The sequence below is a fragment of the Schistocerca cancellata genome, chromosome 3 (assembly GCF_023864275.1).
Source record: "Schistocerca cancellata isolate TAMUIC-IGC-003103 chromosome 3, iqSchCanc2.1, whole genome shotgun sequence".
Lineage (NCBI taxonomy): Eukaryota > Metazoa > Arthropoda > Insecta > Orthoptera > Acrididae > Schistocerca > Schistocerca cancellata.
Genome location: NC_064628.1, coordinates 546,826,595 through 546,851,929, shown reverse-complemented (window position 1 = coordinate 546,851,929; position 25,335 = coordinate 546,826,595). Strand labels below are relative to the sequence as shown.

General features: G+C 43.4%; 1 protein-coding gene across 1 annotated transcript in view; it reads right to left on the bottom strand.

The window, feature by feature from the left end:
- Positions 1 to 16,713, bottom strand: part of LOC126175383 (ABC transporter G family member 23) — a 501,239-nt gene extending 484,526 nt beyond the window's left edge. Inside the window, exon 1 of the mRNA XM_049922158.1 lies at positions 16,667 to 16,713. The gene's annotated coding sequence lies outside the window, so the exon portion shown is untranslated. The remainder of the gene's footprint in view (positions 1 to 16,666) is intronic.
- Between the last annotated feature and the right edge of the window lie 8,622 nt (positions 16,714 to 25,335).

The following is a 25,335-nucleotide window of genomic DNA, read 5'->3' as shown; positions in this document are numbered from 1 at the left end:
TCAATAGACCGTTTTCTTCGAGGTAATTCATAATGTTCGAACACAATATACACTCGTAGCCATTAAAATTGCTACACCACGAAGATGACTTGCTACAGACGCGAAATTTAACCGACAGGTAGAAGATGCTGTGATGCGCAAATGATTAGCTTTTCAGAGCATTCACACAAGGTTGGCGCCGGTGGCGACACCTACAACGTGCTGACATGAGGAAAGTTTCCAACCGATTTCTCATACACAAACAGCAGTTGACCGGCGTTGCCTGGTGAAACGTTGTTGTGATGTCTCGTGTAAAGAGGATAAATGCGTACCATCACGTTTCCGACTTTGATAAAGGTCGGATTGTAGCCTATCCCGATTGCGGTTTATCGTATCGCGACATTGTTGCTCTCGTTGGTCGAGATCCAATGACTATGAGCAGAATATGGAATCGGTGGCTTCAGTAGGATAATACGGAACGCCGTGCTGGATCCCAGCGGCGTCGTATCACTAGCAGTCGAGATGACAGGCATCTTATCCGCATGGCTGTAACGGATTGTGCAGCCACGAATCGATCCCTGAGTCAACATATGGGGACGTTTGCAAGACACAACCATCTGTACCAACAGTTCGACGACGTTTGCAGCAGCATGGACTATCAGCTCGGAGACCATGGCTGCGGTTACTCTTGACGCTGCATCACAGACAGGAGCGCCTGCGATGGTGTACTCAACGACGAACCTGGGTGCACGAATGGGAAAACGTCATTTTTTCGGAAGAATACAATTTCTGTTTACAGCATCATGATGGTCGCATCCGTGTTTGGTGACATCGCGGTGAACGCACATTGGAAGAGTGTATTCGTCATCTCCATACTGGCGTATCACCCGGCGTGATGGTATGGGGTGCAATTGGTTACACGTCTGGGTCACCTCTTGTTCGCATTGGCGGTGCTTTGAACAGTGGACGTTACATTGCTGATGTGTTACGACCCGTGGCTCTACCCTTCATTCGATCCCTGCGAAACCCTACATTTCAGCAGGATAATGCACGACCGCATGTTGCAGGTCCTGCACGGGCCTTTCTGGATACAGAAAATGTTCGACTGCTGCCCTGGCCAGCACATTCTCCAGATCTCTCACCAATTGAAAACGTCTGGTCAATGGTGGCCGAGCAACTAGCTCGTCACAATACACCAGTCACTCCCCTTTGAAGAGCTGTGGTATCGTGTTGAAGTTGCATGGGCAACTGTACCTCTACACGCCATCCAAGAACTGTTTGACTCAACGCCCAGGCGTATCAAGGCCGTTATTACGACCAGAGGGTCCGCAGCTCGTGGTCGTGCGGTAGCGTTCTCGCTTCCCGCGCCCGGGTTCCCGGGTTCGATTCCCGGCGGGGTCAGGGATTTTCTCTGCCTCGTGATGACTGGGTGTTGTGCGATGTCTTTAGGTTAGTTAGGTTTAAGTAGTTCTAAGTTCTAGGGGACTGATGACCATAGATGTTAAGTCCCATAGTGCTGAGAGTCATTTGAACCATTTGAACGACCAGAGGTGGTTGTTCTGGGTACTGATTTCTCAGGATCTATGGACCCAAATTGCGTGAAAATGTAATTACATGTCAGTTATAGTATAATATATTTGTCCAATGAATACCTCTTTATCATCTGCATTTCTTCTTGGTGTAGGAATTTTAATGGCCAGTAGTGTATGTTCCAAATATTGCTGCATATCGACATTAATGCTACTGACCTGTAATTTAGTGGATTACTCCTACTACCTTTCTTGAATATTGGTGTGACCTGTGCAACTTTCCAGTCTTTGGGTCGCACTGTAGGGCAAGGATTATATGACTATTTTGGGTGATCCATCCCATGGTCCAGTGTTTGTTTTCCAAAGTTTATGCTGTGTTCCAAGACGATAGGGCCCCTGTTCACACAGATCGCGTAGTCCAGGACTGGTTTTGTGAGCACGAAGACGAATTGGCGCGTCTTCCCCGGTCACCACAGTCACCAGAGCTCAGCATATTGACCCCTTTGTGGTCTGCTATGGAGGGGTGTGTGATCGCTATCCACCTCCATAATCATTTCCTGAGCTTGCCACTGCTTTGCAGGAAGAGTAGTATAAGAAAATCATACGCGTCCTGCACATATTCATTCCGAGATGACTGAGAGCTGTTTTGAACGCCAATGATTTTCCTACTCCGTATTAAGCGTAGTAATGTGTTTTGGTGTTTCCATATTTTTGTTCACTCCTGTATTTTGGCTGATTTTAACTCCTCATGATGTTTGCGGAGGCAACTATCGAAACCTCCAGTATTTTATTCCAAGTTTCGCAGGTTGTAAACCGAGAAAACGCTATCGATACAAGTTTGTATTTTACCAATGCTATCGATACAAATTTGCATTTTATCACTCGCAAGAATACTCCAGCATTCCTAACCGAGAAGTAATCGTGAGCAAACAATGCCGAAACAATCTGGCCATTTTAGCTAAGCTTCACCACGGCAAGTAATTGAAATCGTCTCATTCAATTCTTTCCTCACTGCAGAATCTCCACACCAGCAGAGATCGCTACCAGAAAAAATTAGTCTTCCTCCCAAGCCGGAACACAAAACAGGACCCTTCACATCAAAATACAGGCAGCAAGACAGAACAGGAACAGAATCAGAAACAGATTTGTGAATGCTATTTCAGACAAGGACAACCTAGGGGCTTCAAACTCGCGAAAGCTTCCCGTGTTAGGAAAATAATCTGAATCCCCAAAGATGCGAAACTGCCTCTGCGACAATGCAAGGAGGTTGCTCACAGTGCTTACAATTATTAATCGAAGCCGAGAAGAACGGATACTGGTAAAGCATTGCAAATATAAATGTCGCGTTCTACAATTGGGTTCTGAAAAGTAATGCCTCCGAAACTTTTATGTGAAAAGTGAACAGAATAAACCTTATTAACATTCTACATCTTTATTCTTCATGTCTACATATTTGCAGCCCTCTGCCGCTAGAGAGCGCCGAATTCAGCCGGCACGGTAGCTCGGCATGTTCGGTCAGAGGGCGACGTGCTCTCTGTAACAAAAAAACTGAGTCCAGGAATCAACGATCAACTTGAACGGCTGTCTTGTGACGTCCGGCCCGATCGAACGCAACGAACTACATCGAACAAAAAAAAAATATTGTAGCCTGTAACATGGTGGTGTGCTACTATATCGGTGCGTCAGAAACAGCGTACAGTAATCCAGTTTCGAATTCGAAGAATTCGTCTACGCAAGGAGCACCGTCCTCTTCAGCATGACAATGCACAACGTACGCGACCGCTGCGACGTCTGAAGAATTCGACGTCGTGGGTTGACTGCCATCGACCGTCCTCCACACAGTCCCCACTTGGTCCCATCCGATTTTCATCTTTTTCCAAAGCTTAAAGTATACCTTCGAGGACTTCACTTTGATATGAAGTGGTGCAAGCAGAGGTGACGTTGTGGGTCGGCAAGTCACACATTCTGCTATGACAATATCACGAAACGTCTCTCGTTCGGAGAAATGTATTTGTTGCCAGAGTGACTATGTTGAGAAATATATATGTAAACATAAAGAATAAAGATGTTAGAATGTTAACGTTTGTTTTATTTTGAGAGCTATAAGAATTTTCACATAAAAATTCATAGGCATGAAACACTCGTACTAAAATCAAAATCTAATGGGTAGAAATGAAGGTGCTAAGCGAACAGGCAACTTCCAATATTTTTTTGCATATGGTTGCTGGTCACTGAATAGCCCACGTCATCCTCTTATGCGTGGCCTCCAACTTGACATGACGCAACGCCTAAGTCTACTCCTTGCCACGCAGCAAAAAAACACATGCACGACACTTCATAAATCAATATCAACAGGGATTTTTTTTTGCAGTAGCACAGGACAGCTATTAAACAGCATACTGACTAGAATGAAATTTTCACTCTACAGCGGAGTGTGCGCTGATATGAAACTTCCTGACAGATTAAAACTGTGTGCCGGACCGAGACTCGAACTCGGGACCTTTACCTTTCGCGGGCAAGTGCTCTACCGACTGAGTCACCCAAGCACGACTCACGCCCCGTCCTCAAAGCTGTACTTCTGCCAGTACCTCGTCTCCTACCTTCCAAACTTTACAGAAGGTCTCCTGCGGTAGAGCACTTGCCCGCGAAAGGCAAAGGTCCCGAGTTCGAGTCTCGGTCCGGCACACAGTTTTAATATGCCAGGAAGTTTCAGCATACTGACTGCTTCAGAGTTGAACACCACAGTCGCCGCACCCGAATATCGTAGCATTGTGGTGCCATAGGAAAATAAGTGCAGAAAGTTCTAGAACTGACTATATTCATGAAATTTGTTTATTGAAAAAATTTGGTCGAGTAACGAAAGATAGAATTACTAATACAGAGCTTATTGAACCAGATTTCAGCTACGACGAATATTAACGTTATTTTAAGAGCAGAAATGTTTTGGGCATTAGGCAAATTCTTTTTGGAGCACTAAATCAACTGTAAAACTGACACTGTCATCGTCTTTGTGAAGATCCCCTGCAGATCATCTTGACACTATTCTTATCCGTACAAAGCTATTAACTTGCATTATTTTAGAAGTTGTCAGTTAAAACCTAGGGTTAAACTTTTTAAATGACAAAAACACTCCGCTACCCAGCCACTACAGTTTATATCTTTTGTGGTGCCCAGACCGGGAAAGGTACCGAGACTTACTAAAATATGGATTTTGATCTGTGTCAGCCGGCACTGAATAACTGATTGCCGTGCGAGCAAGGGATACAAGGCAAGTGGGTTAGGGTTTGAAGTCCTGTTTACCAACAAATCACTAGAGACAAATTGCGTGCTCGGATGGTACCCGGATGGAGAAAGAAATCGTCTGTCTTCTTCTAAGTAACACTCGCTGTCTCTCATTCTATGTAGAGAAACCACTTAAACCTGGACGGCTGGATGGAGATCTGAATTCGGTTCCAAGTAATTGTGAGTCCAGTTTCCTCTCTAACCCAATGGGTTCCAAACTGTTGTGGAATGACGCCGCGAAGTGTTCCAATATTGGACACGATACTCTCTGCAACACTAGAGGCTACTGAAAAAAAAAAGAATAAAAATCCATTGTCATAGGTTTGCATTCCGTTGTAAGGTATGTACCGTGCAGTTTACACTCTGTTAGTAAACCTCGCGGCTTGCTTACCTAAATTTAAGTGAAGTAAAGCAGCACATACAAGGATACATATACCATTCCGAAGTATAAACAGCCCTGTATCATCGCAGAACTATTGAAACTGCCAGCTGTTATAGAGTTAGTAAGATCGATAAAACATGTGGGGACACTGCATTGAAATGCGTATTTGAATAATGGTACCATCAGTCTCAGAATTCAACACGAAACGGAGGCTCTCACTAAATATTTAATAAACCAATTCTAACGAAATAAATTTGGGTTGCAGCTTGGTCATGTCGCCGACAGTAATAAGCATTTCTATGTATGATACATATGTGATAGTTGTACTGTGGAGGACCTTTTCCTTTTTAGAAGTATCTCCGCAAGTACAAAGGCACAAGTTCGAGACACTGGAGTGTACAAAGTGAGTTCGTAGACAATTCCAGTGCGGAGTTCGACAGTTATGGACGACTGCAGACCCTAATTCGAAACAAAGGTTCGGATTCAGCATGGACCTGCTGCACAGCCAATACAGAACTATTTTCCAGAAAATATTTGAGTCCTACACTGAAGCTAGTCTCAGAATGTGTGGCTGAGTGTAAAAAACTATTAATATAAAAACTTTGACAGAGAAAGCAACGTTTTTCAGAAACTCGTCTGGGGACACATGAGCCAAATAAGCGTCTTTCTTGTACTGCTGCCACTCTTGATGGCTTTCTTGTGGCACTGTACTGTTCCAAACGTTCCAATTACGTCAAGAAATATGTACGAGTCTACCAAAGAGTTTGTGTAAACTGAGTCTTTGGTTGAACTACCATATTTATGTGATATCCTACAATGGGCAGAAAATTTCAAAATTAACTGTGAATATTTTAACTACAAAAAAGGCAAAGTGTATGTGGATATTATTCATGGTTGTTTTTCCTTGTTTCACCAGTTTCTGTTCTCTGATGAAGTTTATTTGTCTTCATATATAGATTTTACTTTTAAGATAATCTGCCACAGCTTATCAAATGGTTCGAAAACTACTTTCACGAACATAGTATCGAGAAATCACGTGGATTCAAAACCCATTTCGAGCCATAACTTAATTTGAATTTACTTCTTTCGAAAAATAAAATCTTATTAAAATGTCTTGCGATAGAGCATTGAAAACAAAGATTGGAAGCATAAAACTTCAAGAATTCTGAATGTCAGGAACAGAAGAATATCAGCTTCTTTGCAATAAAACTTAACGGATGTTAACTCCACTTGCACCATCATTCTTTTGCGAAGCTGTGTTTGCGGCCATTACTGTAATAAAGGGAAAACGTTGTGCGAAAATTAAGGTAGGAAATAAGGACTCCTGTAGCCAGTTCGATTTAGAGATTTCCGATTATGAAGCGAACCGCAAGCCAATCCGTATTATCAATTATACTGATGATTAATGTTTTAAGTAAGTTCTTGATGAATTTAAGACGCGTGCCTTTTATTATTATTATTTGACTATATTAATAGATTGTACGGTTGACTTTGTCAATGAAATTTACTGCTATCAGCACCTTTAATGAAAGTAGATGATTTTTATTTTTTGTTTTTGACCCCACAGGAAGGAACGATGTCATGCAGACTGATGTAAATAATTTTATTGTAACGGTTGATGACCGGTTAGTCGAAACTGGTAGTGAGTAATAATTTATTTCCTCAGCAGCTACTGGTTATCCTAAATTCGATTTTTTTTCGAAAAGAAAACGGTGGCGTGGCGTGTATTCTGCTAGGTACCATATAACAACCTCTGACCTCAGTAAGAAGGAGCCGCCGGACTACAAGCAAAAGACTCGGATGACACGTAAAGCGCCGCTGTGCGCAACTGCGGACACCCAACCGGTGACATTATAGGGTACACCCATCAGAGGCACTTAGTTGCAGGATCCGGTTCTAGAGGCCCAAGGTCGAGAATTATTCCGTCGTATACCTTGACCAGCTGTTTTTTGCACTGGACCCGAGACTATTGCTCACGTACTTGCGTTTGCGGTTACATGTTTTACGTAAACAACTCCGTATAGGTGTTACGAGGCAAGGCGGCGGAGTGTATAAAGGGGTAGTTTCGGTTTGCCTGATCGGCTGTTGGTTTGTATCGAGCCAGATGAGACATCAACGTACGTGATGCCGCAGTGGTCAGAGCTCTGGTCTTGTATTCTGGAAAACTGGAGTAGGAACTGTCGACACTCTTTACCATGGTTTGTAAAATGAGCCAATACTCCATCTATGAATATGATATCGACCAGAAGTCAAACTAAAAACTTCCATCCATAATAGTTAAGCGTAAAATGTTAACGAGTACATACCCCCTCTGATCAAAAGTATCCGCCAGATACCTATCAGTGGCCATTAATACGAGCTGTGTCCACCCTTCGCTTTTATAATGGCTTGAATCTCTGGTGGTGATACTTTCAATGAGGTGTCCGAATGTCTATGGAGGAATGGCATCCCATTCAACCTCGATAGCCAAAACCAAAGATGATAGTGATGTTGGGCGCTGGTGTCTGGAGCCAAGTTAACATTCTGCCTCATCCCATACGTCTTTCATTGGATTCATGTCGAGATGCTTGGCAGGGCAGCTCATATGTGGAATTTTGTTATCCACAGACCATTGCCTCATATATGTTACTTTATTAAAGGGTGAACTGTCACTCTGATACAAACAGTCATCGTCCCCAAAATATTCCTCGACTGCACACAGCACGCAATGGTGTAAAATTTGTCCATATTGTTCAGCATTTAGGGTTTTCCTAAGAACATTGAGGGGACCACATCCTAACCACCAAAAGCCGCTCCATACCTTACTTCACTTGTCCTGTATTTCAGTGTTGTCACTACACCTGATGGCAGGTAACATTCTCCAGGCATTCACCAAGCCTAAACCCATCCATACCATTGCCACACGCTGTGACGTGATTCAACACTGCAAATTACTTGTTTCCAGTAATTGATCATTGAGTGGCGTACCTGTTTACGACACCTCAAGCGTCGCTTATTATTGATAACAGAAATGCGTGGCTTACGACGAGGTGCTCGACCATTGTATCGCATTCTTTTTAATTCCCTATGCTCAGTCATTGTGTAAGCTGGACTGCCAGTAGCACTCTGGAACTCACGAATAATTCCTTACGCTTATTTTAGGCGATTTTTTACAACCATCCTCCCAAATGCTCGACGATCCTCCCAAATGCTCGACGGTCCCTGCCCGTCAGTACATAATGATGATGACTGTTTTGTGGGGCGCTCAGCTACGCTGTCATCAGCGACCGTACAAAGTCCCAATTTTACACAGTTTAACTTCTTTTTTTACTCTGTCCAATTTAGTCACTGTCACGAATGATGATGATGATGATGATAATGATGAAATGATGAGGACAACACAAACACCCATCAGTACATGAGGTCACATCACGAACAATCAACTTGAGCAGCTTGAGAATTGTTGAAACGTCCCTGAAGGATTTGTTACTCAGGTAATATCCAATGACTAGTGCACGTTCACGTTCACTGACCTCTCCTGGCGACACATTCTGCTGTTTCTGCTTCTCTACTGACAACGCAATACTCCCTGCCTCCTTTTATAATGGCGGGTCCCCCTGTCGTGACGCCTTGTGTTCAGTTCGGCAATGCGTGTGAGTGTCCGGATACTCTTGATCAGACAGTGCATTACAGTGAACTGCCGTGATACTGGAGCTTGCTATGGACAAGACGCGCGGCATCAGTGCTTTTGATTGCATCCAGATATTGGCAGCAAGAAGACTTCGCATCCCAGTAGTGCCAGGCACGGTCCTTTGACTACGGTCTGCTGTTAGTGTACGTTATACGCTACTGGCCATTACAATTGCTACACCACGAAGATGACGTGCTACAGACGCGAAATTGAACCAACAGGAAGAAGATGCTGTGATACGCAAATGATTAGTTTTTCAGAACATTCACACAAGGTTGGCGCCGGTTGCGACGCCCACAACGTGCTGACATGAGGGAAGTTTCCAACCGATTTCTCATACTCAAACAGCAATTGACCGGCGTTGCCTGGTGAAACGTTGTTTTGATGCCTCGTGTAAGGAGGAGAAATGCGTACCATCACGTTTCCGACTTTGATAAAGGTCGGATTGTAGCCTATCGCGATTGCGGTTTATCGTATCGCGACATTGCTGCTCGCGTTGGTCTAAATCCAATGACTGTTAGCAGAATATGGAATCGAGTGGGTTCAGGAGGGAAATACGGAACGCCGTGCTGGATCCCAACGGCCTCGTATCACTAACAGTCGAGATGACAGGCTTCTTATCCGCATGGCTGTAACGGATCGTGCAGCCACGTCTCGATACCTGAGTCAACAGATGGGGACGTTTGCAAGACAACAAACATCTGCACGAACAGTTCGATGACGTTTGCAGCATCATGGAGTATCAGTTCGGAGACCAGGCTGCGGTTACCCTTGACGCTGCATGACAGACAGGAGCGCATGCGATGGTGTACTCAAAGACGAACCTGGGTGCACGAATCGCGAAACGTCATTTTTTCGGATGAATCCAGGTTCTGTTTACAGCATCATGATGGTCGCATCCGTGTTTGGCGACATCGCGGTGAACGCACATTGCAAGCGTGTATTCGTCATCGCCATACTGGCGTATCACCTGGTGTGATGGTATGGGGTGCCATTGGTTACATGTCTCGGTCACCTCTTGTTCGCATTGACGGCACTTTGAACAGTGGACGTTACATTTCAGATGTGTTACGACCCGTGCCTCTTCATTCGATCCCTGCGAAACCCTATGTTTCAGCAGGATAATGCACGCCCGCATGTTGCAGGTCCTGTAGGGGCCTTTCTGGATACAGGAAATGTTTTACTGTTGCCCTTGTCAGCACATTCTCCAGATCTCTCACCAATTGGAAACGTCTGGTCAATGATGGCCGAGCAACTGGCTCGTCACAATACGCCAGTCACTACTCTTGATGAACTGTGGTATCGTGTTGATGCTGCATGGGCAGCTATACATGTACACGCCATCCAAGCTCTGTTTGACTCAATGCCCAGCCGTATCAAGGCAGTTATTACGGCCAGAGGTGGTTGTTCTGGGTACTCATATCTCAGAGTCTATGCTCCCAAACTGCGTGAAAATGTAATCACATGTCAGTTCTAATATCATATATTTGTCCAATGAATACCCGTTTATCATCTGCATTTCTTCTTGGTGTAGCAATTTTGATGGCCAGTAGTGTAGATAGGCAGTCGCTTACTTTATGTTATTTGGTAAAGGCATTCGCGAGCAGTGTGGGCAGGAGCTGCGGTTCTCCTGCCGTACGGAAAGACTTCCTGAAACGAGGAGGTCGTGCAACAATAAGGCATGTATACCGCCGTACACGGATTCATGGCACGCAACGATTCACGGTTAACCTGTGTTAGAGGAAGGTCACACGACACGTGAGCTCCTTTGCCGATGGAACTCGCTTGAAGTCCTCAAAAGGCGGTTGTGCCGAAGTTCGGACACCTGACGGTTCGGTCGCAACCGCACGTGTGCGGCGCTGTAGCGCTCCGCCAGCGCTCGGCAAGGGTTTTCCGCGCAGGGCTCTAACTGGGCGTCCGCTCTTGTCTCGGCCTGTTTACCGTCGGGCGCGCGCTTTCTCCAGGGACGCCACGTAATGCTCCGGCCAGCTGATATTCCGTAAGACCTCCTCTCCTTTCCCCTCTGACGACTCTTACTTCACAGACGTCAGCCTCAAGCCAGCTGGAGCAGCCGACGCCCCCTGGAGTCCAGTGCCCGGCGGGGCTGACGTGTGCCTGCCGTATCGGCCGCGCACTTATCAAGTCGTTAGCCACTGTACAGGCCCACGTCCCCGGTCCTATTCTGGCGATCCACCCGCCGTAACCACCAGTGTCTTCTAAAATGGCTCTGAGCACTATGGGACTTAACATGTTAGGTCATCGGTCACCTAGAACTTAGAACTACTTAAACCTAACTAACCTAAGGACATCACACATATCCATGCCCGAGGCAGGATTCGAACCTGCGACCGTAGCAGTCGCGCAGTGTCTTCTAACTGTGGACGGACAGCATTGCGGCCAGCTAGCGACGTACAGATGGTACGAGAAAGTTGGCCAGCCAATAATGCCACGTGGGAAGTAACCTTTGCGGCGAAAGATTTTTAATATTGTGAAACATCGACTGGGGTACGGCATAGTTCACGAAATCTGACGAATCCATCGAGCAATGTTTTCGTTGTTAGTGCAAAGTTACGCGTTTTGATTTTGCTAGTGTTCCATACATAATACGGTGGAAAATTGCGCGGATCAAATGGGTCGTGATCCACCACAATCATTTAAACAGAAGCTTTTATAAACTTGGGAATGTTGAAAAAATCAGCCAACCAGTTGCAAATAAAGATTTATTGGAACCATTGGCCCAGATTTCGACAATTTTAAAATTTCCTTCTTCAGAATGTGTTGATGTACTCAACATCATGTGCTGATTAAGTACTCAACATCTGATGTAATAAGGCCTATTACACCTTCTGAAGAAGACAATTTTAAAACTGTCCAAACCTGGGTCAAAGGTTCCAATAAAATATTTCCAGCTGGCTGGCTGATTTTTTTTCAACCTCCCCACCTTTATTGTCAGATAATTACTGAAGTTGCAGCCATGTTTATGATTTTAGAGGATTTTACATTTTTAGATACATCTTCTTCTTCTTCGGCGTTTTCCCCCAGTATTTAGCCGTTTTCGACCTCCACAAGCCTCTTTCGTTCCAGTCACCCGGTCAGAGATTTCTGTCTTCCATTGCTTCCTAGCTTCCTGAATGAATTAGTACCATCTTAGCGCTATCCTTCCTCTCCTTCTGCTGGGCGATTCCCAGTTTAAAATCTTCGTTGGCGATCTATGGATGGGCATTCTCTGTACCCACCCATACCACTGAAGTGCTCTACTTTCCAAAGGTTTTGTTATGGAGCATGTTATCTCCGTTCACCTCCACACTCTTCACCCTCTTTCATTTGCGGACAATCAGATAAAGTTCTCTCAAGATGAAGAGGCTATGGTGTACACGCTGAGACATCTTATAGATGAGTATAGCAAATTGGTTTCAGAATAAACTGGACGAGACAGGATGTATGTGTATGGGACAGCATTTCTTGAAAACTGACAAGGAGGAGGAAAAATTAAATCCTGCAAAAGCTAAAATTATTTGGGAACGATAATCGATACCTCCGGTACACGTGACAAAGATATTACGTCCAGAATATCATTGGGAAAAGAGTTAGTAAAGCTTTGCTTGGGATAATATGAAATGATAATATTCGGCAGGGCACTTAAAAAAGCATATTTCAGACTGTGTTTGAGAACATTGTTTTATATGGAGCTGAGATATTCCCATAAAGAAAGAAAGCTGGGGAGGAAATTTAGAACAGTAGACATGGACTGTATGAGAAGATGTCTGTAGCTATTGAGGCAAGACAGGATAAGAAATGAGGAGGATTTTTAGATATAGAAATTGGCAAATTTCGCTACTAATTTTGGAAAAACTCAGTAGCATATTCTCCAATATGGCAAGGAATTCTAGAAATTACAAGCTACATTTAACACAGGTTTCTTTCCATTGCTTGCCCACTTGGTTGGGCCTGCGGCTTCACCGGAAAACATTACAGCTTGGTTAAGACGCATGTTCACAAACTGATCGTGCCAGTTATCGACAACAAATCCGACACGGATACTGATTGCATAGGTAGAACTGGAAAACCATAGGACACTGAATAAGGGGAAAAAAATAGGAAAGACCCTCCAAGATGAAAAACAAAATGGCGGGAAGATTCACTTCGCGAGCGTAGGCGGAAACAAACTGAAGCAAAAGCATTCCCTTCATTTGCAAGCGCCCATAAATTTTAACTTTGTCAATGTTTTGAGAAGTTGTTGCTGTTATAGCACATATTTATTACGCATCTTCTCAAATTATTGGACATACGCTTTCGGACGCTATATTCCTCCGATTTGCGATTTATTGGACGGTCTGATAAAGCAATGTACTAAGCACTAAGCCTCAGCAATCGATCCCGCGCCAAAATTTGGGCCATAATCCTGATCATATGCAGTTATAAGCTTCTGAATGTACAACTTTTAATGTTCCGCTCTCCGGTGCTCACCTGCTCCGCCCTACTACAGACGTCTAATGCCTGATCACGAAATTCCGCACAGTCGAGTGAGTGACGGGTTTGTGAAATACTGTTCTGAGATTGATAACATGCCTTGTTCTTTGAGTCAAATTGCGCGGTTTCTAACCTGTAGACGGCGCCGCGTTTCTATTTTGCGATTCACAAATGCAGTGAAAGTGAACGAAACGAATCAATCTGTCTTTAAAGAAGTAGCTTAGCGCTATTCGGCTATTAACATCGCTCTTGTGCGTTATTTTCTTTGGGCTTTAAAGCTGACACTGTTGAAGTGAAGTACATATGCAGGGGATGCGCCCCTCTTCCACGGCATTGGTATGATTAAATTGATAACGAAAATCATTACAATAATTCTTCCGTTGCTTTGGTGTATTCATTTTGATTTTGAAGCGTGTATGTAGCTGGAGTGTATCAATACGAGAATTTCGTTAAAAGACTATGGAACATATATGTGCGTGATGACATGAGCCGGCCGCTGTGGCCGAGCGGTCCTAGGCACTTCAAGTCCGGAACCACGCGGCTGCTATGGTCGCCGGTTGGAATCCTGCATCGGGCATGGATGTGTGTTATGTCCTTAGGTTAGTTAGGTTTAAGTAGTTCTAGGTCTAGCGGATGATGACCTCAGATGTTAAGTCCTCTTTTTTTCACGCGAAACAGACCGACAAAAAGTGTTGCATTACTTATTGAACGCCTCTGGTATTTTAGATTATTCATTTACTCGTATGTAGACGAACATCTTTTGCGGAAACAAGTTAACAGTCGGAAGACTCGATACGACGACGAAGACCGTCGCTAGTCACGATTGGCTGTGTTTACACCGCAACAGTATATTCTGACGTCGTTGCCTTTCAGTGTTAGCACATTCCTTTGCGGAATGTTCCAACGGCAATATTAACAAGCGTTATATCATCGTACTCGCTTCTTCAAGAGGTCTCGGATGCTGATAAGAAAGTATTTCAGACTATTACAAAAATACTTCAATTTCTGAGTTGAGTCAATAATGTCAATAATGATGCAAAATTGTGCGCTCATCTGCATCGTACTATTTACCGAAAACGTTGTTACAGTATGTTGAACAGTTCACGAAATGAAAAGGGATATTCCGTCTTACGCGAATCGCTCTGTGTACGTAAATATTCTTTAGCCATTTGTGATACTTGGGAGCACAACAGACGGTTATATCTTTGCGGCAGCGAAATTGAAGCAATACTATCATAATGAAATGAGTAGTTATAATTCGACGTAAGAACGTAGCTCTAGTCAAGGGCGTCCTTACGATAGTTTGTAGCGAGAGGGAAGGAGGCGTCCTAGAAGTGAGGATGAGGAGTATTCTTGATATTTTGCAGACGAATGGCTGCTTGTAAGTAGCCATAAAAAGTTCCAGTTGCGAAACTGCGTAATAACTGCTTCTAAACAATTTTTGTGAAAGAAAACCACCTCACTCAACTATATTTTATTTCCATCCCTGAGAGCTTAAGTGGGAGGGGGTGGGGCGTGGACACTGCCCCCATCGCCCCCTTGTGTGGGCGCCCTCAGTTCCGTCTATACCATAGATCAGTGGTAGTTAACCTGGTTCCTAATGTTCACTAGTGAGCGTTCCAGCTATCATGTTGAGCGGCAGGCGGTACCGATTTGAAAATCATTTTCATTATGTTGTCAAATGGTTCAAATGGCTCTGAGCACTATGGGACTTAACAGCTGAAGTCACCAGTCCCCTAGAACTTAGAACTACTTAAACTTAACTAACCTAATGACATCACACACATCCATGCCCGAGGCAGGATTCGAACCTGCGACCGTAGCGATCGCGCGGTTCCAGAGTGAAGCGCCTAGAACCGCTTACTTGATAAGTAATTATTATTATGAGCTTTAACTTACTATATTTCTGCTTTATAAATTTTATAAAGTGAAATTACTTCTATACGTTACAAATGACTGTTACTGTGATATCGGTGGGCAGTTAGAAAATTTTGCTGTTAACCCATACAGTACTACGGAGAGCGGATACTTAATGCCCAATATTCGAAATAGTCACGTACTTTATATTTTAAAATTTCGAAAAAAAGTATTTATTGTTTTTAATGAATTCTTGTATCATATTCCATATATGTTTTAATCCACAATGAATGTCATATTCTACAATTTCAGGCTCAGGACCTTATTTACACATCAGTATCTCTTTAAAAAGTCTTTTGAGACTACAAGTCAACAACAATGAACGAATTTTCCATTTTTAATTATTTTTTGTGACAGACATAAAGCTAGTATTACGCGATATGTAAAGTATATTGATATTACCAACAGAGTGTTTAAACATGCTTTCACGTTCTAGAACCAACTTAATCATCATTATCTCTTTACAAATGATGTTGTTGTTGTTGTGGTCTTCAGTCCTGAGACTGGTTTGCCCGCATCTCGTGGTCGTGCGGTAGCGTTCTCGCTTCCCACGCCCGGGTTCCCGGGTTCGATTCCCGGTGGGGTCAGGGATTTTCTCTGCCTCGTGATGGCTGGGTGTTGTGTGCTGTCCTTAGGTTAGTTAGGATTAAGTAGTTCTAAGTTCTCGGGGACTGATGACCGTAGATGTTAAGTCCCATAGTGCTCAGAGCCATTTTTTTTGAGACTGGTTTGATGCAGCTCTCCATGCTACCCTATCCTGTGCAAGTTTCTTCATCTCCCAGTATCTACTGCAACCTACATCCTTCTGAATCTGCTTAGTGTATTCATCTCTTGGTCTCCCTCTACGATTTTTACCCTCCACGCTGCCCTCCAATGCTAAATTTGTGATCCCTTGATGCCTCAGAACATGTCCTACCAACCGGTCCCTTCTTCTCGTCAAGTTGTGCCACAAACTCCTCTTCTCCCCAATTCTATTCAATACCTCCTCATTAGTTATGTGATCTACCCATCTAATCTTCAGCATTCTTCTGTAGCACCACATTTCGAAAGCTTCTATTCTCTTCCTGTCCAAACTATTTATCGTCCAATAATATTGTGAAAATAATTCACCAGCAATAATGACGAATTTTGCTTTTTTAATTTTTTAGGGTGAGCAAAAAGTAACCCCTTCCCCCGTTGGTGACGTAAGCTATAGAAAATATGTTCGTATCACTAGGGTTAAAAGAGATACAAATGTGGGTGGTAGGTGAAAAAGATGGACTACCCTGCCACAGAGTGTCTAAACGGCATTTTGTGTGTTTACAGCTGTTGTGAACAACGGGAGTGCTATGCCTGTTGCGATTCGCCTTGTATGTCGCAGCTCTGGACGTGACAAAGAGGATAAAAACGGCAAGCTGCAGGCGAGGAGAGCGCTGTTGTTTTTAGTACTGTACTCACCGTATGGCGGCGTGACGAGCGCGCTGAGTGACGTTGCGTTGCTTGACTGTGCCGGGCGCGTTCGCGGCGGGTACTGGCGGAGGAGGAGGCGGCGGCGGCGGCGGCGGAGGCGAGGGGCGACGCGACGTCACAGGCGGCCGGGGCGCGCCTCGCGCACACACAGCCAGGGAAACGTCACGCAGGCAGCGCTCTTAATGACGCCCGCTTGCAGCGTACCCCACACGACACAACGGGGATGGGAAAAACCAACCGGTTAAAACCGTTACCGGTACTTTAGTTCCGAATAACCGGTAATTTACGGTAATAGTTGGTCTCTGTTATAACAGGTGTTTCTTTTATTTTTTCATTAATGACCGAGTAAAAAACCGAAATATGAATGAGGCATAGCTGCAGTGCTAAAATTTTTCGATTTTAAATAAATCTTTTTAAAAAAAAAACGACATTTTTATTCGGCCAAATTGATTGGTTTGAAATATGGCATACGAACTGACACAGTATTGTTGGGACAATTATGTTCCTGTTGCTGTGTGTCGTGGCTTAAGGTACGTGCGTGTCTTCAATGTGTAACACTTGCCCCCACCTGGCCTATACGGTAGCTTTTTGCTGTCGTCGCCGGACATCCTTCGTACTGCTGAATGACATCAACCCTAGTCTGAAAGCATTGTTACAAAGTGACATAGCAACGAAGTACAATGCTTCATTTGCCTTAAAAGATTAAAGCAGTGTCTGCCGCCGGCCGGAGTGGCCGATCGGTCCTAGGCGCTACAGTCTGGAACCGCACGACCACTGCGGTCGCAGGTTCGAATCCTGCCTCGGGCATGGGTGTGTGTGATGTCCTTAGTTTAGTTAGGTTTAAGTAGTTCTAAGTTCTAGGGGACGGATGACCTGAGAAGTCCCATAGTGCTCAGAGCCACTTGAACCAGTGTCTGCCATTTCTATGAACTAATAAACTACTGAACTCCGTCTGAACAGATCTCGAAAGGCCCAACGGTACCGATGGGCCGCCGTGTCAACCGCAGCCCACAGGAGTCACTGGAAGCGGATATGGAGGGTCATGTCGTCAGCACATCGCTCTCCCGACAGTATGCCAGTGTACGAGACTGGAGCAGCTACTTCTAGATCAATTGATTGGCGACCCCATGGAGTGTCCTGTGCACCACGACCAGATAATGGATATACTTAGAAGGAGAGACAGCATTGGTCGTATTTTTTTGTTTTATTACCCGCAAAATCTATTTTCGGTCACTTAGTGACCATCCTCAGTGCTGTAATATACAATTTAAATTGGTAGGCACTGGTTGTCAACAAGCTCTAAGCTTGTTGACACCAGTGCCTACCAATTTAAATTGTATATTACAGCACTGAGGATGGTCACTAAGCTTGTTGACACCAGTACCTACCAATTTAAATTGTATATTACAGCACTGAGGATGGTCACTAAGTGACCGAAAATCGATTTTGCGGTTAATAAAACAAAAAAAAAAAAAATACGACCAATGCTGTCTCTCCTTCTAAGTACTTCTAGATCAAGTAACTCCTCAGTTTGCCTCACAAGAGATGAGTCCACCCTGCTTGCCAACAGCGCTCGGCAGACTGGATGGTCACCCATCCAGGTGCTAGCCCAGCCCGACAGCGCTTAACTTCGGTGATCTGACGGGAACCTGTGTTACCACTGTGGCAAGGACATTGGCATGAAATAATAAAATGGAAGCAAATTATGACAGTAATAAACTAAAAATTTAAAAACAATTCATTCACAGTACACAACAAAAAAAAAGTTGATCTGCTGCCTGTGTCTACGTAATACGCCTTTATCCACCTGTCGCCCTCGAAAACGGACAAATCAGCACGTAAAACAGAGTCCTTCAATCTCAGTTTTCACGCTTTAGATATGACTATTTGTAATGCCCAAATAATGGTATGATCCAGGAGTACATGAACTTTGAGCAGAGTTTCAAAAAATTAGAATATATAGGACAATACTGCTAATTTTTTGCAGTATTCAACCACTTTCAACAAAAATAGTGGATTGTGGCCGGACTAAATATCCTTTCATTTGCCTATTTAATTTAATATTTTGATTCTATGCATATTGAACCTGAGAGAGTCAAAATATTTCAGCCTTTGTTCGATTTCTATGTTTATTACAGGAAATAATGGTAATAAAAAACCGAAAATTGGTTATTTCAGAAACCCTTCAGTCACATTAACCTGGCTTGAAAAAAGAAAGAAAAGAAGCTACAACCGAAAACCAGTCGTTTTGTGATAGCCGCCATCCCTACGACACACTCGAGAGCAGAGTGTCTCATCTACTTCACCACCCCAAATAACCTATTGCCGACAAGCAAAATAAATCAAAAAGTGTTTAGTAAATGTTGTTAGATTCCAAAGGAACTTTAACTAGCATGATTTCGTTTATTGTAATTATTGTTATTATTATTATGATTCGTTGTGAAAATATGAACTGCGGTGCATCTTTTTAGGGTTCCATGCCTTCGTCGCTGCAGTCATGGACTGTGCAGCTGGTCCCGGCGGAGGTTCGAGTCCTCCCTCAGGCATGGGTGTGTGTGTTTGTCCTTAGGATGATTTAGGTTAAGTAGTGTGTAAGCTTAGGGACTGATGACCTTAGCAGTTAAGTCCCATAAGATTTCACACACATTTGAACATGCCTCCGTCGGTAAAAACGGAACCCTTTATAGGCTTACTTTGTTGCCTGTCTGTCTGTCCGACTGTCAAGAATCCTTTTTTTCAGGAACTGCTAGACTTGTCAAGTCAAAAAATGTGGCACATACTAGCCTCTACAGTTCCTCGGCGGCAAAAAAATTACGCTTCCAAGTCAGTGCAATCAAAAGATACAATACTCGCAAACTCACTCATCAAAACCTATAGAGTACTTCCCTTTGACCTAGAATCTTGAAATTTGGCAACAAGCAAGGTCCCACAGTGTAAGTAATCCGAAAACTGTTAAATTGTATCACAGCACGTAATTGTTTTTTGCCATTATAAATTTGCCTTGCATTCGTAATCTGTCAAAATCTAGGAAATGCAGTAGGGATTTCAGTTATTGGTAGAGTGAGTAACGAGGAAGGTTTGTGTCTATAATTTACAAATACTTCGTGCTAATTGGTCAATCTACAACGAAGTGCCTGCGGAAACGATGCCTCTGTGTTCTAGCGGTGACACGCATAACGCCGCTCGACTACCACGCCGACAGTCTATGCCTACGACACGTATAGCATCTGCAATGTTTCAGAGCAAGCAATACCGGTAATCGATGCAGGATTGCGCTTTCATTGTTTGGGATGATGTTCCGACAGCCCATAAAGTATCCCCCTGAACTGCTCCACACAGCAGTTCTACATTCACGAACCAACAGTAGCCCCGTGGCCGTTTGTACCGTATTCTTCTCTGAACGCTTCCGTCAAATCTTACCAGTAATCACAACTGGGATTAGCGTAGACGAAGTCAACACAACCGTAATTGTCAATTGGCATAGCAGATTAATATAGCTTCAAACATTAATAAAAGAAATGGAAAGTTACAATATCAAATGTTAAAGTACACAAAAAATAGAAACTTATAACTTAACATTAAAATGTTCTCGAAAATCTTGAAATCCCGGACTAATACCATGACAGTCTTTTTTTTTTTTTTAGTCATCTGTCTTCTGATTGGCTCGATGCGGCCCACCACGACTTCCTCTCCTGTGCCAGCCTCTTCATCTCAGAGTGGCACTTGCAGCCTACCTTCTCAGTTATTTGCTGGATGTATTCCAGTCTCTGTCTTCGTCTACGGCTTTTGCCCTCTACAGCTCCCTCTAGTACCATGTAAATCATTCCCTGATGTCTTAACAGATGTCTTATCTTCCAGTCCCTTCTCCTTGTCAGTGTTTCCCACATATTCCTTTCCTCTCCTGTTCTGCGCAGGACCTCCTCATTCCTTACCTTATCAGTCCACCTAATTTTCAACATTCGTCTGTAGCACCACATTTCAAATGCTTCGATCCTCTTCTGTTCCAGTTTTCCCAAAGTCCATGTTTCACTACCGTATAATGTTGCACACCAAACGTACATTCTCAGAAATTTCTTTCTGAAATTAAGGCCTATGTTTGATACTAGTAGACTCCTCTTTGCCAGAAATGCCTTTTGGTCAGTGCTAGTCTGCTTTTGATGTCCACCTTGCTCGGTACGTCACTGGTTATTTTACTGCCTAGGTAGCAGAATTCCTTTACCTCATCTACTTCGTGACCATCAATCCTGATGTTAAGTTTCTCGCTGTTCTCAGTTCTGCTACTTCTCATTACTTTCATCTTCTGTCGATTTACTCTCAATCCACATTCCGTACACATTAGATTGTCCATTCCGTTCAGCAGATCATGTAAATCTTCTTCACTTTCACTCAGGATAGCAATGTCATTTCTGAAGCTTTCTTATATTTTCACCATTGCTTCTTCGATGTACAGACTGAACAGTAGGGGTGAAAGACATCACTGTCTTACATCCTTTTTAATCCTCGCACTTCGTTCTTGGTCGTCCGCTCTTATTATTCCCTCTTGGCTATTGTACGTATTGTATATCACCAGTCTCTCCCATTAGCTTACCCCTATTTTGCTCAGAACTCTGAACATGTTGCACCATTTTACATTGTCGTACGCTTTTGCCAGGTCACAAATCCTATGAACGTGTCTTGATTTATCTTTAGTCTTGCTTTCATTATAAACTGCAACGTCAGAATTGCCTCTCTGTACCTTTACCTTTCCTAAAACCAAACTCATCGTCATCTTATACCTCCTCAGTTTTCTTCTCCATTCTTTTGTGCGTCCGCAACTCGTGGTCTCGCGGTAGCCTTCTCGCTTCCCGAGCACTGGGTCCCGGGTTCGGTTTCCGGCGGTGTTAGGGATTTTCACCTGACACGAGATGAGTGGGTGTCGTTGTGTCGTCTGCATCATCATCATTCATCTACACTACGCTCGGAGGAAGGCAACGCCAAACCACTTCTATTAGGACCTTGCCTAGTACGCCGGTGCGGACCTCCCGCACCGTTCCTCTATGCTCTGTCAAGAAGCGTGGGACTTCATTTAAATTCCTCTGTGTATTATTCTTGTTAGCAACTTGGATGCATGAGTTGTAAAGCTGATTGTGCGATGATTCTCGCACTTTTCAGTTCTTACAGTCTTTGGAATCGTGTGGATGATATTTTTCTGGAAGTCAGATGGTATATCGACAGACTCACACATGCTACACACCTTCTTGACTAGTCGTTTTGTTGCCACTTCCCCCAATGATTTTAGAAATTCTGATGGAATGTTGTCTATACCTTCTGCCTTATTTGATCTTAAGTCCTCCAAAGCTCTCTTAAATTCTAATATTGGATTCCCTATCTCTTCTAAATCGACTCCTGTGTCCTCTTCTATCACATCAGACAAATCTTCACCCTATAGAGGCCTTCAGTGTTTCCACCTATCCGCTCTCTCCTCAGCATTTAACGGTAGAATTCCCGTTGCACTCTTAATGTAACCACCTTTGCTTTTAATTTCACCGAAGGTGTCCTTTCGACAATCATTTCTTTTCCGACTTCTTCGTATTTTTCATGCAGAAATTTCGTCTAGGCTTCCCTGCTCTTACTATTTGTATCACTCCTCGGCGACTTGTATTTCTGTATTCCTGAGTTTCCCTGAAAATTTTTATACATCCTTCTTTCATCGATCAACTGAAGTATTTCTTCTGTTAGCCCTGGTTTCTTCGCAGTTAACCTCTTTGTAACTATGTTTTTCTTTCCAGTTTCTGTGATAGCCATTTTTAGAGATATCCTTTCCTCTTGAACTATACTGACGACTGAGATATTCCTTATTGTTGTATCTATAGCCTTAGAGAACTTCAAGCGTGCATTATCATTCCATTCCTACTTATTCTTCCTGACTAATCTCTTAAATAAACCTACTCTTCATCACTACTACATTGTGATCTGAGTCTATATCTGCTCCTGGGTACGCCTTACAACCCAATATCTGACTTCGTAATCTGTGCCTGACCATGAGGTAATCTAACTGAAATCTTCCCGTATTATCCGGCTTTTTCCGAGTATACCTCCTCCTTTTGTGATTCTTGAACAGAGGATTCGCTATTACTTGTTGAAATATATTCAAGAACTCAGTTGGTCGTTCTCCTCTCTCATTCCTTGTCCCAAGCCTATATTCTCTTGCAACATTTTATTCTACTCCTTCCCCTTCAACTGCGTTCCAGTATCCCATGACTATTAGATTTTCATCTCCCCTTACGTGCTGCATTGCCCTTTTAATATCCTAATATACTTTCTCTATCTCTTCTTCTTCGGCTTGGGACGTCGGCATGTATATCTGAACTGTCGTTGTCAGTGTTGGTTTCCTGTCGATTCTGACAACAACAACCCTATCACTGAACCGTTCAAAGTAACACATTCTCTGCCCTAGGAACCTATTCATAACGTATCCTACTCCTGTTATACCATTTTCTGCTGCCAGTCGTGGTGGCCGAGCAGTTCTAGGCGCTTCAGTACGGAACCGCGCGACTGCTACGGTTGCAGCTTAGAATCCTGCCTTGGGCATGGATGTGTGTGATGTCGTTAGGTTAGTTAGGTTTACGTAGTTGTAAGTTCTAGGGGATTGATGACCTCAGATGTTAAATGCTATAGTTCTCAGAGCCATTTGAGCCATTTTCTGCTGCTGTTCATATTACGCTATACTCATCTGACCAGAAAGCCTTGTCTTCTTTCCATTTCACTTCATGGCCCCTACCATATCTAGACTGAGCTTTTACATTTCCCTTTTCAAACTTTCTTACTTCCCTACCACATTCAATTTTCTGACATTCCGTTGCTTACTCAGTCTTTTTTTCACGGTCACGTCCCCTTTAGCAGTTCCCTCCCGGAGATCTGAATGGCAGATTATTCCGAAAACTTTTGCCAGTGGAGAAATCATCTTGACACTTTTTCAGTTACAGGCCACATGTCCTGTGTGTACAAGTTCTGTGTCTTTAATACAGTGATTTCCATTGCCTTCCGAATCCTCATGCCGTTGATCATTGCTAATCTTTACGCCTTTAGGGGCAGTTTCCCACCTCAAGGACAAGACAGTGCCCTGAACCTCTGTCTGCTCCTCCGCCCTCTTTGACGAGGTCGTTGGCAGAATGAGGGTGACTTGTTATGTTGGAGTCTTCGCCGCTAGTGCTGATAATTTATCGAAATTTGAACAGGGGCGGGTTTCGAAAATGGGACCGATAACGTTTTGCCTACCGATCAAAGACGCTACCCATAGATCAAGCGTGCATAATGCCAATAATAGGTAAATATAGTGCAGATCCTCGATTTCCGGGACGGATGAACTACATATACATAATTACGTTTGCACGGAACCATCGGTGCGTAAGTTCCACTCGCCCTACATTCTTTATTCGGTAATCCACTTTTACTCAATAGCTGTTTACAATCATATTGTACCATTGGCGTAAACATGAGGTTATTAGGGGTGTAACAGTGACTTTGCTTTTAATGTGGTAGCACACAACGCAGATACCCTGGGAATCCCAACTCGTCCATTTGTTGTAGTTGAAACTAAACATACGGAAACTGTTCAGTCGTTCACTCTCCATCAATGTGAGCGTATTGTCATCCCCATCTTACTCGATGTCTGAACGTTGAATTATCGCGCCCGCGCACGTCATTTGATTTGAGGCATTGTCGCCGGAACTGGTCATTGTCGCCAGCACGATCACGAGATGGTCAGCGTGCGTTGGGACCCGCGTGAGCAAATAGACAATGTTGTATCGCCGTAACATGCTACGCAGGAAGTGGTGATATTCCGACTAATACTTTATGTTAATGTGGTTCGAATATTGTGAAGCGGACGAAAATATTTTTAAAAAAATCTAGACACTAGAGTATGAGATCAAAGCTAAGAGGAAAAATATATATTGTTTATTGACCGAGTATCAAGGTCCTTACAGAGTTTACATTCGTTTAAAGTGTTTTAGCTTAGGAAAAAAGGATGTTTTTTGGTGATGGACTGAAGTCCTTTCTGCATGGACCAAAATAGATTTTCACGCTTTTAGTAGTTTCTTGAGGAAAATATAATGATTCCTCTATTACTTTGAGGATATGCTTATAGTTTAGGAATGTGAAAGGGTCATGAACATTAGATAAAGCAAAACGACTGGTCTTCAATCAATATTTATTAAGAAAATAACTGAGAAGAAAAATAATTTAATACATCATTTTGAGTTTCTTTAGTCATCTTGCTCTTCTCTGTTAACAACGTCACTTGCGGGCCAATGTGTCAGTTCGTGGTAGAATTCTTCATGCTCATTCGGTATATAAGGTAATAATCTAGAAATGTCCTTTATTTTTGCTGCTTTTATTGGAACTTTCCCCATGGGTTATGCACAGTTGGGTGGAAAAGTAGAATGAGACATATGGCCAGGTTGAGCAGACGGAATGTGTGTTTCACAATAGCATCAATACACTGGGATATTATTATAAATCAACAGTGTTGGCTACTGTATGAAAAGTGCATCATTGTACTGATTCCCAAATGTATTTTCTGGTCTCGTAGTACTGACTCCGGTATAGTTTCTTCTGATATTCCGTTTCTTTTATAAAGAATTGGCCACCAGTTCCTGAAATTCAAGATATCCTCT